The sequence below is a fragment of the Lonchura striata genome, chromosome 1A (assembly GCF_050655825.1).
Source record: "Lonchura striata isolate lonStrDom1 chromosome 1A, ASM5065582v1, whole genome shotgun sequence".
Taxonomy (NCBI): Eukaryota; Metazoa; Chordata; class Aves; order Passeriformes; family Estrildidae; genus Lonchura; species Lonchura striata.
Window position 1 is genome coordinate 65,379,887 of NC_140741.1, and position 17,358 is coordinate 65,397,244.

General features: G+C 37.7%; 1 protein-coding gene across 21 annotated transcripts in view; it reads right to left on the reverse strand.

Annotated features, from left to right (window-relative positions):
* The window catches only part of MAGI2 (membrane associated guanylate kinase, WW and PDZ domain containing 2), a 696,944-nt gene that overhangs the window by 586,990 nt on the left and 92,596 nt on the right, over positions 1–17,358 (reverse strand). For 2 of the 21 annotated variants that reach the window (XM_085569313.1, XM_085569311.1), the window contains exon 1: positions 697–13,779. The exons of the other annotated variants lie outside the window; for them this stretch is intronic. The gene's annotated coding sequence lies outside the window, so the exon portion shown is untranslated. Of the gene's footprint in view, positions 1–696; positions 13,780–17,358 lie in introns of those variants that run through there. 21 annotated transcript variants of the gene reach the window in all.

A 17,358-nucleotide genomic window follows, 5' to 3' on the forward strand; every position in this document is an offset into this window, starting at 1 on the left:
AAACCAAGAGCTAAATTTAAGAGTTATATGTTATAAGGTCCTCTAATTGATTATTTGACCTTTCCTTTAGTCATCTTACCAATAAGCAACCACCATGTTGCCTGTATTTTACTGTTTTATTACAGTATTCTACTTTGAAAAAAGAAAAAAACAAAAAACAGTGACTGATAGTTTTTCATCAATACTTTAAGAAAACTAGCCTTGTATTAAACAGACCACTCATAAAAAATTAGCCTTGTAGTAAACAGACCACTCATAAGAACTCATGAGCAATGCAGAAACTGCCAAGACTTAACCAGATGACTCCAGAAACAGATGATTTATAGGAGGGTAGTTATTATCACAGAATAATAGGTCTCACTCAGTTCTTTATCCTAAAGCTTTTTTAATTACATATGAAAAAATAATTTTTTAAACCAACATAATTACTTGCAATATCACCTGCTTCCTTTACACACCATGCAGACAGCAATGGTGGGAACAGCTCTGCTATTATTCTGGCAGTGAAGAGTGAGGAAACCTTGACTCTAAAAAAAGATTAACATGCTTGATTTCAGTCTTTCCATTTGAAGTAATATTTTTGAATTGAGAAGTCCAAAATATATCTCTTCAATATACTTTCTTCATTTACATTTTGCCTTTTAAAAATGCAACATTAAGCTCTCAAAAGAAAAAGAGTAATATACAATCACTAACCTGAGCACGATCACAGAGAGGGAAAGATCTGAACAGTGCTTAAACACTGCTAAAGAAATATCCCTGCACTGGCAAGGTCACTGCTGTTTCATGGCTGGGACTCTGCTGACTGGACACAGCTAAAACAGCCCAGTGGCAGGCTGGTCTTCTGAGGAAAACAAACACTTAAAAAATACCAAGTCCACTAAGCACATTTTCTCTTTGCATATGTTTGAGATTTTTGCTCAAGTTCTCATAAATCAAGTGTCCTGCAGCCTTCTCTGCTTTTTCTCTCTCTCTTTCCCTTCCCCATTTTTCTTTTCCAATGAAAAATCGGTGCTCATGAAAGCTGCAGAATGGGACTTTCAGAGACTAAAGCCCCCTAACTGTTCTAGAAAAATGCAAAATTCTATCCCTCCCCATTTAACTCCAGGAAAGTATCAATCCCTTTCTGCAAGGATCACATCCCTAGAAGAGGAAAAAAGAAATTTTGCAAGGAAACAGTTTGACCTTGAGCTTTCTCCTAAGTCATCAGTGATGCTAAATATTGCCAAATCTGACAAATCTCCTCACCTTGCTGTAGGAAAATACACTGACAGCCAAGTCACCAGGAATTGGTCACTGCAAGAACAGCTTGTTCACCAGGGGTCTGGGTACCACAGTGTCTAAAATCACTGCTTTGAACTAAAAACAACAACAACATATTGTAAAGCTTAAATTGATCTTTTCCTCCCCCACCCAAACAAATTTCTATTGATTGAGAAAGAAAAATTGCTTAACAAAAAGCAAGGAAGCATTCTGTAACAAAAGACTCCCTGAACCAGAAGCCAGGAGTGTTACTGAGTTTATCTTCTGATGGGATCTGGAACTCAAATGCAAAGCTTTAAAAACCATATTGAATACAATAAAATGAAATCTAGATATTTTGATTTTAAATTATTTCACTCAAGTTAGACCAGAATAGAAATCATTTGAGAAAGCTACATTAAAAAAAAACACATGCACTAACTTTGGCTGCTGCTATCTGAATTCCAGAGTTTTAAATATGCGTATCTACTATAATAATTTAAAATTGGCAGTTTCCAGAGTTTCTCACGCTTGATAAAAATTATTTCTATTTAAATGTGTTGCCAGATGCAGTCACCAGAACAGCTAAGGAATCTTCTCTGGACAGGAAGAAAAGGGATAAAAATTTATTGATATTTAGATGAGCAAGATCTAGAATAGATTTCTACCAGTGTTATAATATACTAAAGCTATTATTTAGATTCCCAAACTGATGCAAACCCATATTTGGTTAGAGTACCTGTTGGCAAAGTACCTTTGACATAATTAGGGTAAAAATTACTTAAGTTTCCAATGCCACCCTTCTGTAGTAATCACACATCATTATAAAGTTTGTAAGGAAACATCTCAAAAGGAAAATCTGGTAATATATTACATCTGAGACTTTTCATTACCAGCAAGGAGTGATTAAATACTAAACTACTAAACAATTCAAAATGTTTTTTAAGAAAGGTAAACCTGAACTTTGCCTAGGGACAAAGCAGTGCTGTTAGGGCAGTGCACCTGCAGTTTCCCTGCTCATTTAAGGGCATTTAATCTGTTGAAGACTTTAACCTGGATTCATGCCCAGTTTTAACCTTCACACAGACCTCTCCCCCTGACCCATTCAGGTTTAGAGATTCTATCAAAACATTGAGTCGTATGGTAGGAAACACTTTTCACTTCAATCAAGGCTGGGAGCCATCTACTTCAAAGGGAAGATTCTGGTACAAATCACTTATTCAGAGTCTGTGCAATATGCTTCTGAAAATACTTCTCATCTCCCCAAGGACAAACAAGTACTTCTGCAGCAGACAATAGATTGACTAATCCTAAAACATTAACACAGAAAGCCAAAATAAAACAAAACGCAGCCCAGAATAGACAAAAATCCTAATCAAAGAAAATCCCCCCAAAAACACAAATAAACACGTACACACCAAAAAAGCAACCAAAGAGGAAGTCAGTCTACCCATACACACAGATCAGTGCTGCGCCTTTGCACCACCACAGCTTCACAGCAGTGCTGCAGCATTAATCTATCACTAACAAAAATTGAACAATAGCTAATGCTAGCAACACTCAAACAAAAGCCATACACATACAGCACAGGGAAGCTTTTGTTTCAACATATATTACAACTAAAGCATGCACAGGAAAAAGATTAAACTAGTTATTTTATCTGTATTACCAAAGTCCTAGAGGGGAGTTAATCAAGCTGTGGAAAAACCTTGAAAAGCAGCAAGAAGGTACAATGCTGTTATTCATATTTTATACATAGGTGAAAACATATTTAATAGTCAATATTTTAAGTAGTGGAGACCTTGGATGGGCTGAACAATTTCACATTAGAGAGACAGCTATGTGGTGATTTGTACTTCTGGCACAGATTTAAAATATATCTGATCATCAATTATCTGGGCAAGAAAAACTATTTACTGTAAGATTTAATTTTTTTTTTCCCCTAGGTTTGCCTTGAGTCATTTTAAGGTGCAATTTCAGTCAATATACATTGATATGTACTGAGTCACTCTGGAATCAGCAGTTTAACAGAGAATAGTGTTTGCAAAGGAGCTGCAACATACAACATATACAAACAAAATGGGTAGGGGCTGTAAAAGCAAAAGGTCAGATATATATAAAAAAATACAGCAAATTCAGCTATATCTTAAGCAACTTTTTAAAAAACTTACAAAAAGCCATACTTAAGGGATAGCCTTCCATGTATCTGCAATATGATGCAATTCTTTTTTGCATTATCTTATCCAAACTCTTCTGCAAGACCTTTGCCCATTTTAATGTAAAAGATGGATGGCAAAGGTCATTCAATGAACAGATATGTAAAACCTGGCTTTCTTCTCAGTGTTCACTGTGTGACCATATGCTTTAGCCCCATTCAAACATGCACTGCAAACAGAAGCAATTAGTTTAGTAGTGGATTTTTTTCTCATATTCCTTGATATGATCTCAAACATCAGAAATATTAGTTCACTTTCATCAGACTCCTTCCAGGGAGAGAATTATATTATCTGAAATTTTCAAATTAAGAACTTCAAAACAAAAAAACCCCCACATATTTAGTGATTTGGTGCCCAGTTAGCAAGGAATACAAGCTGTTATTTTATATAACTTTTCATATTACTTGGGCTTTATAAATGCAAAGCATTCAACTTCTCTGTCAATTCTGAATGCTCAGCATGCCTGTAACTGCAATCCCAACTTCTATTTTCTGTAAAAATTCACATTTAAACAAATTAATTAAAACAATATAGGCATTCAGTGGCATTGCTATAATCCAGTCCTCCACACCAGCACTGAACTTTTTCAAACAGAAGGCATTACCTTCTCTTCCTACCTTCCAGTTTGATTCACTCCATGTATGAAGTTTGTTTCTGCATGAAATGAAGGAAAGTTGCAAAAATCATTCATGATGAATCACAGGAACCACGAATCTCACTGTTTTCTATGTATAAAGATTTTGGACTTGTCTGTAAGTGTTTTCAAGCCTCTTATTTCCTTCTCTCCCTTTGGGCAGGAACCCTTCTGCCTAAATCTCCTGCATCCTTCCCTCCAGTGATGCATCTGGTGCCAGCATAAGGAGGTGGGCAAACCCCTCTGACTGGCATTTCAGACAGGAGAGGATCAACTCAGCCCTGTGTACATTAAAAGTGAGATGAGTGGGAAGTTGTTATTGCAAGCGTACCAGCATCCACACATACCCAGGCTCCTTCTGGCAGGCAAGCTCAGCTTGCTGTCACCAACCATCACCTTGACATTGGGCAATGAGACAACAGCAAGACTTGGCCAGTGGCACTGCAGGGATTTACTGCCCAGGGAAGTGGCAGTGTTGGCAACCAAATGGCTCCATAACATGAACTGCATAAGTGTCTCTGTCCTGACCTCATTCCCTAGGCTGCACCACAGCCATCTTCAGCAGACATTCACTTCTATAGCCAGTGAAGGACACTGGCACCCACAGCTCATCTGTACAGCTTCTAACCACGTTCACAGCAAGTGCCCTGAGTCAGTCTGGAGCATTTCAAACCCTCCCTCAGGCCCAGTGAGCAGGAGACACCCAGGGGTTCTGAGCTCCTGACCCAGCTTTCCAGATGAGCACCCAGAGCTGCTTCATTCTCACCCACGATCTCCAAAGCAGCTTGAGCAACAGCTCACACTTGGGATTCTGCTTTGCTGGGGAGCTGTCCTGAATATAAGTATAAAAATATTTGACCTCTAAATGAAGATTTCAATCTGACTACTGACAGAGCAGTCACCTACTTGACCTTGAACTTTAAATGAAATCTTAGTTGCATTAAGAGTCATCTCACATGTTCCAAAGGTACACTGGAAGGGAAAAACAGCTTACAATCCAGAGCATGGTTCTGTCCAGGAGATGGACAACTTTCCTATTTCAGGGTCACTTCTGCACTAAACTCTACCTTGGCTAAAGAAATCAAGACCTTTGATGCTGATTTCAATGAAAACAAGGTTTAGTTTTAAAAGGGAAAAAACCCAGCCAACCCAGCCCATAATGAGAGACATTAAATCTCAGCAGGTTTTCTCAAAGCAGGAGAGCCCTCAAAGTTTTCTGAATACAAGCAGACATCCTGTGCTTGCCTCTGTCACTACTTCAAGCTCACTTGGAAAGCACAAGCAGTTGAATTTCTTAAATTCCTAACGTGTTTTCTTATGTTGAGAGACTTGTCCTTTACTGTTTTTATTATGAAAAACTTGAATTATTTCTATTGCAGTTATCCTTTTGATCTCTGTTCTATTTTTGCTTAAACTTTGCAAACTACTCCAACATTTATCTACTTCCTTAGGAGCCAAAGAAGGAAATTTGTTGCTGAAAAGGGGGTGGGGGGGGAGGGGGGAAGAGCATTCCTTACAGTCACATTTTAACATGGCATTTCAACACTAACATTAATTAAACAACACCTGTTTGTACAAGCTGAATAACTGACCCCACTAGATTTAAAAGCTAAAGAAAAACAAGATAAAGCTATCAAGGCAAACTCCAATCCCAAAATAGTTGAATTGCACATATCTGGTTCGGGCTCTCCTCGGTGAACAATTACAGAGTTTGAGGGATTAAAAAAGTCTGATATTTTCAATTATATCTCTTATTTCTATTTTTTTCCCTTGGTATAAACTAAGAAGCATGACAAACTAATCTGACGTTTCTATCATGTTTTCATTCAGTTTGATATTGAGGAGTGGAATTATGTGACCTCTCTTTTCTTATGCTCATTTTCACTACTCCTTAAACATCTTTCTGTCATCTCTATTTTGCCAACAGTAGGTGGCACCAGTAAATTCTATATTCATTAAATACCAAGGGGTTTTGTTGGTTTAACTTCCATGGTTATATATTCCTAACGGTATTATATGGGGTTTTTTTAACTAGTCACCATAAAATATTCTACTTGTGAAAGTCTCTTAATTTATTGGCATGTGCTTCATTTAAGTATCTGCTTGTTATTCACATGTTTAGGATAATAGCACCTAAAACTATAGCTTGATAAAATGCCAAACCAGAAATTTTCTGCTTTAATTAACTCACTAAAGTTGCATTAATTTAATAATGGCAACTTGAATTTTTGCTAGCAATGTTCTTGTTTTCAAGGAATAAATTATTTTTTTCCATATAACTCAATTTAAATGTCTCACAATCATGTTAGCTTACTTATTTAGCTTATACATTTAAAATGCAGAAACTGGGCAGCAGGTCTACTGGTGTTTGGGTCAACATGTTCTTTTACCCTTGTATTATTTACAGGCTCATACTTATTAGTGTTATTCAGGTCTAAGCTTAATGATACAAACACAGTTCCATCAGAATTTCATATAGAAATATATTTACAAATTAAAATACATACATATAAAAATAAAGCCACATACTTCTACACAAGAAATCCAATAAAGTAAGATCTAGAGAACATTGTATTCCCTCCCAAACACCCCAAAACAAACCAATCCTAAAAATCTCTATTGAGGATACATATATTTAGCTCAAGTTCCTTTCACATTCTGTAAGAATATGAAAGCACTTTGATGACCTGTTTCAGCTGAACACATTTGGTCAGATCAATTCCACCTTTAATTTAATATTTTTCAAAATAAATTATTAATTTAGAAACATTTTTATTAATTTTTGCAACAACCTTCACTCTACCGGAGATTAAATTGTAATTTGGGTTACTACATACATTCATATCTATATTATCTATAGATATTTATTTATTTATTTATTTATTTATTTATATATAACACTACAGTGCACTGGGTGAAAGCATCACAAATCTAAAAGGATGGCTGTCCCTCTGACCTACAATAATGGATTGCTGACCTGTTGAGTTCAGAGATCAATAGGCTTCCTGCATCTCAAGAACACATCCAAGCAGGCACTTAACAGCGTTCAGATCAATGGGCTTCCTTTCTCTATGATCCACAACATCTGATATCTGTACAGAGCTGATGTGCAGCCCCACTCCCACCCTAAACTCACAACCCCCAAGTTCCTGTTGGTGTGAGAATGACTTGCATCCAGGTCTTCATGTGAAGAATCTGCCACCCCCACAGAAAAGAGAAAAATATGTTTGCAAACAGCCATGGTCACTGAGATACCACAAAATGACAGTGAATTAGATAAAAGGCATCCGAATACCACAGCTATGAAGCTCATGAGGTTTTCAAAAGCTTGCATAGGCCAGAAGACAAAGTAGATGTTTTCTGTTTGCTATTGGCCTATGCCTTTAGGGGAAATAAAGCAAAAGGGCAACAAAAAGAAAAAGTTTTCTTTTAAAAGATTAAGTATAAGAGCACAGAGATGGTGGGTAATAAGAGTTTGGCCCTTACTGAAGCATAACTCTGAATTGTATATCAGCCCACTCCAACAGGCTGACCTCAAAGGCAGGAAAACATGAGGACATTGCTTGTGGCTGTACTGCTCATAGAACTAAGTTAACAGAAATCCACCTCACATCTAGAAAAAGACTACTTTAAACACTGAGTGATTTGCAGAGAATCTAACAAGGGATCAGAGGTATTAATGCACAGCCTACACCCAGCTGGTGTTGCAGCGATGTCTGGGCAGGAGGGGTGGCTGGTTTTGGCAGGAGGTCTGGAGGTCCTGCTCAGCACATCCTTCAGGACACCCTTCATTCCTCTCCTTTCATGGCTATTCTGCATTTGGCAGAAAAAAAAAAAAAAAGTGTTTGCACACACATTTCCAATTTGAAACAAGCTCAAGGGGGCTTTTTGCCACTCTTTTAGTTTGGTTGGGTTTTTCATATAAATTAATTTTCAAGCTGATTAGGTCTTCATTGTTAAAACCTTCCCAGGATACTCTGCAAAACAGCATTGTTTGAGGTTTTCTGCTTCCATCTTACACTTTATTTGTAATCCCTCATTTCAATAATATATATATTTTTTAGGATCATTCTCTTTTTATTGCCAGATGAAAGCAAAAAGAAAACAAAATCAATCAAGCAGCCAAAAACAAATGCAAATTTGAGACATTCAAAATAATTCAGAATGTCTAACTTCAAGCTGCAACTTCCTCTGCATTTTAAAAAAACAAAAATTTATTTTTTCCGGATTTTGGAATTGCAGCATTACTAAAAGAAATTAAATCAAGACCAATAAGAGCTATAAAAATCTGCCTAGTGATTGAAATTCATTACAAATTAATCTTAGTATTTGCTGCAATATTTTAATTGAACCCACTTCAACCTCCTAACACATTCCTTATAATTTTACATTAAAACAAAAAAATCTCATATCTCATTGTTTCTATAACAAAATGGCCCAAATTAATACAATTGATACAATTAATATAAGTTTGGATTTATAGTCTCTGCTTTACAATACAATATCAAGGGTAGCATAGAAATGCCACATTAACAAAATTCCACAATCACAACCACAAACCAAAAAGTAAAAAGCTCTTGATATTCTACACAGTTTCTGTTCTTCTCATTCTGGCATGATAATCATTGGTGGCATTACAGCTATCTGCTGGAATAAGCAGGTATAATTAAGAGCTGTAATTAAAGTACTCCAAATCAGTCTCACAGTAAGTGCAGTTAGAGCCCCTACACTACAGATTCTAGACTTTTATATAATCTGGGGATAAATGTTAAGCTAAGAATGAATCATGTTTAACTTACAGAAGATTTAGAAGGATAATAATAATTCTTTAAATAAATAAATGGAAGTTGCTGATACAAATGAAAGAATCTCTTCTCATTTACTGAAGAGCAGTAAGGCAAGAGAGATGGAAAAAACACTTCTGGTATGAGAGGCACCAGAATGGACTGCCTAGCTACAAACACTATGGAATTTCCATTACCACAAATCTTTAAGAGCCAGATAAACATCTATCTGTCAGGAAATATGTAGTTGATCCAGCCTCCAGATAAGAGAGGAGCTGGATGAGTTCTCAAGACCCCAGGCAACCCTCTCCTTATTTTAATTCTAAGTATTTTAATTCTAAGAGACACAATTTCTATATTTTTAGTAATTACCAAAATTATGAAGTAACTATTACTCACTTCTAAATTATTTTAGCAGAAACTTCTTGTATACTCTCACTGAAGAAATCAAATGACACCAACTTTTCTTTTTCTGCTCCTCAAAATAAAAAAAACCTCAAACCCCCAATACACTCTTACAATCAACTGTTCTACAATAACTTCTATCAGTTAACATTTTAATCATTAATACTATTTGCAGAATAGACCTACAAGCCAAATAAAGTATATTATAAATAAAATGGGATTGATTTGATCTTTGATGTTAGTGTATCACTTCTGCTTAATGGCCAAAAGCTAGTGAAAGAGATCCCATTTTACAGATAATTTTATCTAACAGACCAGAACATTATAGCATGAATGATCTAGTATCTGTCAAAATAGAAAATGTGTTTTCCTATTTCTTTGCCAAACAACATATACATGTGCACATGCACTCATAGAGCTGCAAAGGTTGAGGCTGTGACTTGTATCTGAGACTTGTTCTTACACTGAATTTTAGGAGGTACACACATAGCTGGTTTCTACCTGGGGCTGTTCACCTCATTATCCATGTAAGTGAAAAATAAAGCACCTGCTTTTAACATCACAGCCTCTCAGTAAGCTCAAGCATGTGAAAAATCCTGTTGGGTAAACACCAAGGTTTGTGTCTGTACCAGTTATGCACACACACACCAGTCCTGGTGGATCACAACCTCTATGGAATGTGTGAGAGCCAGTCAGCAGCTTCTTACTTGTATCTATAGCACAAATACAGGACTAAGGAATGTGAGCCATCAATTATCTACACATTCAAAATATTTCTCCTTGGTTAACCTGGTATTAGAACTTTATTAGATCTCTCTCAACAGCATCACTACTTACACATTTACTTTTTAGCATGCAGCCATCATCTTCATTTATGTGGAAAATCTGCTATGTCTACCCCAATATATAATTTAGAGCATTATCCAAAACAAAAGGCTGATTTGCTGATGTGGACAAGTCTGTGGGGTTTGTGGATTTGGACACTTCCCAGCATTCCTTTTCTTGTTTTCTTTTTTTCTTTTTTTTTTTTTTCCTCCTCTCATTTCAGTGATTTCAAGTAGTTGTGGTTTTTTTTAGAGCAAAGATTACACCCTTTAATTCCCAAACCATAAATTCCTGATAACATTCAAATCTTTATGCCTTTTTCCCTCTTCCAAAAAGGAAAAGCAAACCACAGCTGGGCCAAATATCAGAGGAATGTGGAAACTTCTTAAAATTTAATTTCACAGAAATATGCTTAAATTCAATTGTCCAAACCAGGTGTAGATAGGTCAATCACCAGAACTGCTGAGATACAGTCAAGATTCCATTCCAGAATAAAAGTAATGTATTTAATCAGAGAGGGGAAGAAGTCCCATCACCAGTTAATCCTTTAATTTCCCTTGTACCTCAGGAGACACAGTTGTTTCTGTTCAGTATGACACACTGCAGTAAGTCTGTGATGTGCACTGTTCTGAAAAACTGAGTTTAGCATGGAAACTCCATAGCAGCAAGTTACCCTACAGCTGGAGAAGCACTTTTGCTTCCAGGTTCCTCCTCTCCAAGACATGAGACCTTTTAAGCATCATTCTCCAAGACCTGGCTCTGCCAGCAAAGGTTTTACTGTGACTACCTGGTCACAGCTAACTCTTCAGAGTATCAGAGCTACTCTGACTAAAAAATCCATTTCAGGCCCTTGTATACTATATTTTAGCAAATTCCTTTCAGCGATCATCTAAATGACAAGCTTGTGCTCTTACTTAAAAAAGCAGTTACATCAGAATTTTAATGAGTCTTTAGTGATTTTCATATCAGAGTACATTTAATGCAACCCTGATTTTTACACTAAGTTATTGTCATATTCTTGCCAATTTTGGGGGGAATTAGTGGGAATCTGTAACTGTGTTTGGCATTAGCAAAGATGTTCAGTTGGTTGTCCTCATTCCCACTGCATTCAAGTGCCTTTTGTTATTTTGTTTCTGCAGACTTGTGGAAAGGAATAAGGCAGGATATGACCTTTGTGCTTCCATGTAAATCCTTTTTAACTTCCAGATCAAGATGAGGTACCTCAGCAGTGACTGAGCTGTGCCTGCCAGCAGCAGCTCCCACGGGGTGACAGGTTCTGAGCTCGGAGCAGCTCTCAGGGCACTGCTGCTCTGCCTTCCCACCAGCCAGACTTGCCTCATCCACCTCCCTGGCTCCAGCCTGGCTTCCTTGGGGTGAGGCAAAGCAAAACCAATGGCTAAAGGAAAATGTCCACGTGAAGGATTTGGGAAACATGGACAAAATCCTAACAGAGCTCGTTCAATCTCATTCTTCACAGAGCTTTACCCAAACCATGGGGGTTTTGTGTAACTACAAAAGTAAAACTGGAGTGAAAACTTGAAGAGCTGCTGCTTAACTGAGATACTGATATTTTTTCTATGCAATTCTGATATGAAAGACATTAACACTGCTTTTGCTTCCCTGAAGCACAACAGGTTCAGCTAGTTCAGCCCTACAACTCTTGGGAACAATATCCCATTGAGTCAGTGGGACCTATGTCTGATTTGCATTCCAGGATTTTAAGCAAACAATACATTTGTATTCAGTGTGCAGAGGGAATCTGGAGTCAATTAAATCTGTAAAACAGAAATGGACCAACACTGAGGAGGATCCAACAGCTCAGTCATGCCTGGCAATCTTCTCCTCCAAATGCATGTGACCAAATTACAAGTCAAATAAAATGAAGCATGAATATTTCATTATGGTTTAAAAATGAAAGCACTGGAAGCACTTAAAAAATAATTTTAAAAAATTAAAATCAAAAACCTGTCCCTAAAAACCAGCACACATATTGGAATGCTGAATTTGCTCCTCCAGCCTGCCTTATTTTATACTTAACCCTTCCCAACACAACTTACTTGAGAAAGGGCAAGATCAGAATTGCAGAGTCTGGTAAAACTCTCAGACTGACACCTTCATTTAAGTACAGCTCATATGCAGAGTTTATTTCTAGAAAACAATTTAGGCCTTTTGAAACTTATTATGAGCAAGCATTTAATAGTCACAACCAAGAAAGTGAATATTTTGAATGAAAATCATTTTATTAAATCCTGGGCAGCCAAATAATGAACTACTCCACTACCTTTAAAAATGTAAGCAAAAAGGAGGGAAAAAACCTTTTTTTTGCTGTTTTCAGTGACCAGAATACAAAATGCTGATTAACCTAATGATTGTTTAATCATAAATAATATCATGGCATAAGTGCCTCATTCTTCATGATTTCTTGTTAGATGTTGCAAGCACTCTCTCATCCAGAAGAGAGCACTTCCAAATTTTCCATGAATAACTGTTTATAAAGGAAATAATATTTATTATTTATAATTTATTCTACATGTACACGCTGAGTTCTCCAAGACCACTCAGGGTTATATATTGGCAGACCTTAACTCTTGGGAAGAGAAGAGCTCAGCAGCATCACTGCAGCCTTCGGTTAATCGGAGATGAGGAGTGAGCCTGCAGAATGTTCATGATCCTGAGAATTCAGGACTGGAACAACATCAGAGATTCACTGCTTCACATGCACCCACAACATCCTGTCTGTGTGTTTCAGGGGAGCAGCTGAGCACCCCTCCACCAGACTGGGCCGGTGCTGGCAGGCAGCAAGAGGCAGGCGCGGGAAGCAGAGGGAAGAGCGCATCTCTTTGCCCGACAGGACACCTGGAAATGTCACATGGAGACCTCTGTCAACACACTGTCCTCCTGTGCTCCTGGCAGCCAAAAGGAAGGATGAGATGAGAGCAAAGCAGAACAGCCCAGACAGAGCTGACAAAACAGTGCCGTGGGTACTGAGATGCGCGCCCCACGCGTTCTGACAGCGCCGATCGGGGCGAGCCGCCCCACCAAGCCAAAGCCACTGCCAGACAAGGATCAACAACTGCACTCAAAAGTGCAGTTTGGAAAAGCCAAAGGTACAGGCTCCATCCAGCATGGCACAGAAGAGGCTGCTACACAGAGTGACAGACTGTGGGAGTTAGCACAGTTTGTTATTCACTCAGTAAGATGTTACCCAAAACAGAAGAATAAAAAAATGGTCTGAAGAAAAACGTTTTGGTTTAGAGCTATGCAAGTGTGGGGGACTTTTCTCCTTATATTTCAGAATTCATAAATATACTAGAAGTCCTATAAACGTATTTCCCTAACTAGATTTTATTAAAAGCAAAGAAGTAAAATTTTGATGAAGTATTAAAAAGCTTTTGCCACTCTCCTCTTCTTTCTGCTTGTCTGATGTGTGAGTCTATTAGAGCTTCAGTGACAACTATTCCAACCCAGTTATAGAAGGTACAGAAATAGGCCTAGTAATAAATCCAGTCTTTACAGATAAGGATGCACTGAAATGGCAAGTGCCTACAAGTCTGACATTTTCACATTGTTATTGGGATAGTCAGCTTACAGCCACCAGCAATGGATAGAATGATTCCAATGTCCTCTACCATGATGTATTTATTAGCAAGAAAGTAAAAAAAAAAAAAAAAAAAATTTAAAAAAAAATTAAGGATTTGCTTTTTCTTTCAGAAAAAGGTAGAGGACAGACAGATATTACACAACAAAGCTGCATGTTTGAGAATTAGAGAGCTTAAAATCAAATCCATTACCTTCAGGTTATCAGGACCATCCCAGAAAGTATTCATTACCATTTAGTTGGGTTGGGGCATTACCATTTAGTTGGGTTGGGGCTTTCTCTTCACTTCTGCTGTACATTTAACATCTTACTGTTCCCCGAGTTTCTTTTGACAAATGAAACATCTTTAAACTAAATACAGCATAATTGCATCCATACAGCATACATGTGCACATGTGTGTGCCAAAATAAGGCTTTATCTATATGACATCACATACCCTGGAAAAGGCCCTGTTCAGACAGGACAATGTGTCCTGAGAGCCACAGCCCAGTTCTGCAGCAGCCTCTGCTGTCAGGATGGGAGAGCTGGCATGCTGACCCCATGCTGTGCATGGCTACAAAAATCTGCCTCAAACATGTAATTCAGAGACTTCTGTTTGTTCTGTGTCCTGAAAGCTGTCTGAAGGAATATCGTGTCACATCTTTGTGTGCAAGCATGGTGTTCTTTTCCTGAAAAACACACACCACACACACACACACACACAAATAGCTTCTCCTCAAGTAATGATTTATTTGCTGGTTGGCTCAAAAGTTATTCTGAGGACAAGTCTTAATGTTTTCATGCTGGCAAAGTCCATCTCAGTACAAGTAAAAATAGCAAGAGAGGGCATGTGAGACACACTTTTTCCTTTCCTCGTTTTTAAAATAATTTTTCTTCTAGATTAAAGATCCACAGTATTTTATGGCCTCCTATAGGGTGCGTGCAAGCTTCAGTCACTGAAGTCACTACCCAGCTATAAATTTTGCATTGCAGGCTCTGTACATGCACTTAAAAATAGCCTTGTGGTAAATAACACCATTTGTAACTTCTCCATTGTGCATCACACAGCCAAATGAAATTGCAGATGAGTTATTTCTGTTTCTGCAGTAGTTCACTGAAATCCTAGTCCTGTTCAAAGGTTGTCTTTAAACTAATTTATCATAATTTGCTATTATATAAGAATGCTTCAAAGCCACAGTTTCATCACATTCCAGTGCACCTTAGGAAGGGAAAGATGCTATTTGATCTCTTGGTCTAATGTTACACCAGGTTTAAAGTCTCTAGAAACAACTCCCTGGAAGCAGACAAACATTGCCACAGGAAATCAGCACACACAAAGCCCTGAAAAGCCCTGAAGGATAAATCTATTTGATACACTTCTATTTTAATCCACTCTGGTAACAGAGGATGGTAAAATACCTCTGAGTCTCCCATTATCTGCATCATGAAGAAAATAGCAGTGAAGACACATTTTGCCTCTTCAAACTTTGTGACTTGCCAGCTCCTCACTGATCTTACAGTCTCCTAGTCCACTTATTGTATGCAGAGGTAGGATCCCATTTCTCTCTTGAATTCCTGTTTTCTCTTGTACTTTCCTCTCTTCAACTTTAATGATCTACTAGTGGCAACAAGCTGCATCACTGTTCTCTCTATTGCAGTCTTTAAATGGCTTTAAAATGCTGGACTCCAAAAATCTTGTGTCAGAAATGCTGGAGGTTTTGAGCTTTTTGGCTTTTTCTTGGGTGCAAATGTTCAAGGAACAATCACCATAGAGTAAAATTTCTACAAAGCCTCCTCTACACACTGTAACCTAGAGATAAACAAAACTGGCTGTCATAGTCCAAAATTTAACTGTCTGGAAGGACACCTCAGAGGAAATGATTAATACATAATTTTTTTAAAACAAAGAAACAAAACACCCAAACTCTTCAGGGAAGTGGTCACAGCACCAAACTTGTCAAAGTACAAAAAATATTTGGACAATGCTCTTAGACATGGTGTGATTCTTGGGGTGACCTGTGCAGGCCCAGGAGTTGGACTCAATGATCATGATGGGTACCTTCCAACTCAGCATATTCTATGACTTTATGAAAAAAAAAAAAAAAAAAAAAAAAGAGCCAAAAAAAGCTCTATCCAGAAGTCTTACCCATTTTTTTTTTTTTTTTAATTTAAATGTTTGGCCAGAATTTTCTAATTTTTAGCTACCTCAGATTTGCTGAGAAGAAAGTAAAAATCTCACTGACCCTTTCAAGATTTATGTTTATGGTACATCCCTTTTGCCTCATTACGTTTTACTTCTTTTATAAGAAAAAAACCCAAAAAACAAGTGGGAAAATGCAACCAACCAACTACATAGTCCTGGGAAGCACAGAGAGCTCTTTATCCATTCCTTGTATGCAAACTTCAAATCAACAATTTCAAATCTACAGCTGAGGCTCAATTTTCCTAATGATCTTTTCCAACATGAATGATTCTATGCACTTAACATAATGATAAATAGCCATTTCTAACATAGATAACATTAAATTAACACACTAACCTTAGTCCCTGGAGAGCAGTGGGTCAGGTGTTCCACTACCTACAATCTTACAAATGTTTTATACATTTTCTGGAGTGAGAGGAAAACAATACCACGATGATCTGTTCTCATATCATGGCTGTAACTGTCTGCACACAAGACAGAAGTACCTGTTCGTTTCAGTTTGGAATCAAAAGATACACAAAGGTTTTATCTCCTAGATTATTTTTCTTGAATTATATCAGACTCAATCAGGATAAATGCCTCCAAAATACAGGCAGCCTGAATGGTAAATCCATGGGCAATTCACAAATGCCAAATCCCTCTTTTCATTTCACTCTTATGAGGCTGCAAAACCAGATAAGGAAATTATTTTATGTCTCGTTTTCTCCCTCCCTTGCCTTTTTTGATAACTAGTTTGTGACATAAGATTTCACAGGACAGGAATAGGAAAACTGGTGGATACTCATTTTTCTGCTTGCCTCTATGTGTTTATTTCCTGGGATTAATAGCAATGGTTTTCTCCTTGAATTTGCCATCAAGGAAGCAGGAAAAATCTAAGATGAAAGGAAGTAGTAGAAGAAAGGACTCATTGTAATGCCTTAATTATGGAAAAAATATACTCTCTTAGATATGAATTGGGCTCAACACTGGTCATGACAGCTCTCTCAGTCCTTCACAGACACCTCTGCCAGAGGAAGAGGACACAGATTATCACACGTTCCCCGCACTGAGCTCCTTCTCACCCACCTGGCTCACATCTCCAGGCACAGAGTAAGAGTTTTAAGAGGAAAACCACGACTGACTTCAGCACACACTCTCAGGATTCCCTGTGATTCTTGAGAGCCCACTCAGAGCCACTCCCTAAAACAGTGCAACTGACAGCATCATCTTAGAAGAGAGGCCACACAACCATCCCCACCGCCCAAAACTTGTAACATATTGATCCCCACGGACTTGCATGGCCTCCCTGGGAATACAACACATCAATCTATTTCTCCTATATAGGCACTTATGTTACAGCACAGTGGAACTTAAGGGTTTTAATCCACATTAAAAATAAAAAAGTTAAAAAAGCAAACCAAAAATATTTCAAACATAGCTATTTCTTTTGGCTGAGCTCTCAACTGTGTGGAAAATATCCCATTTCCATTGT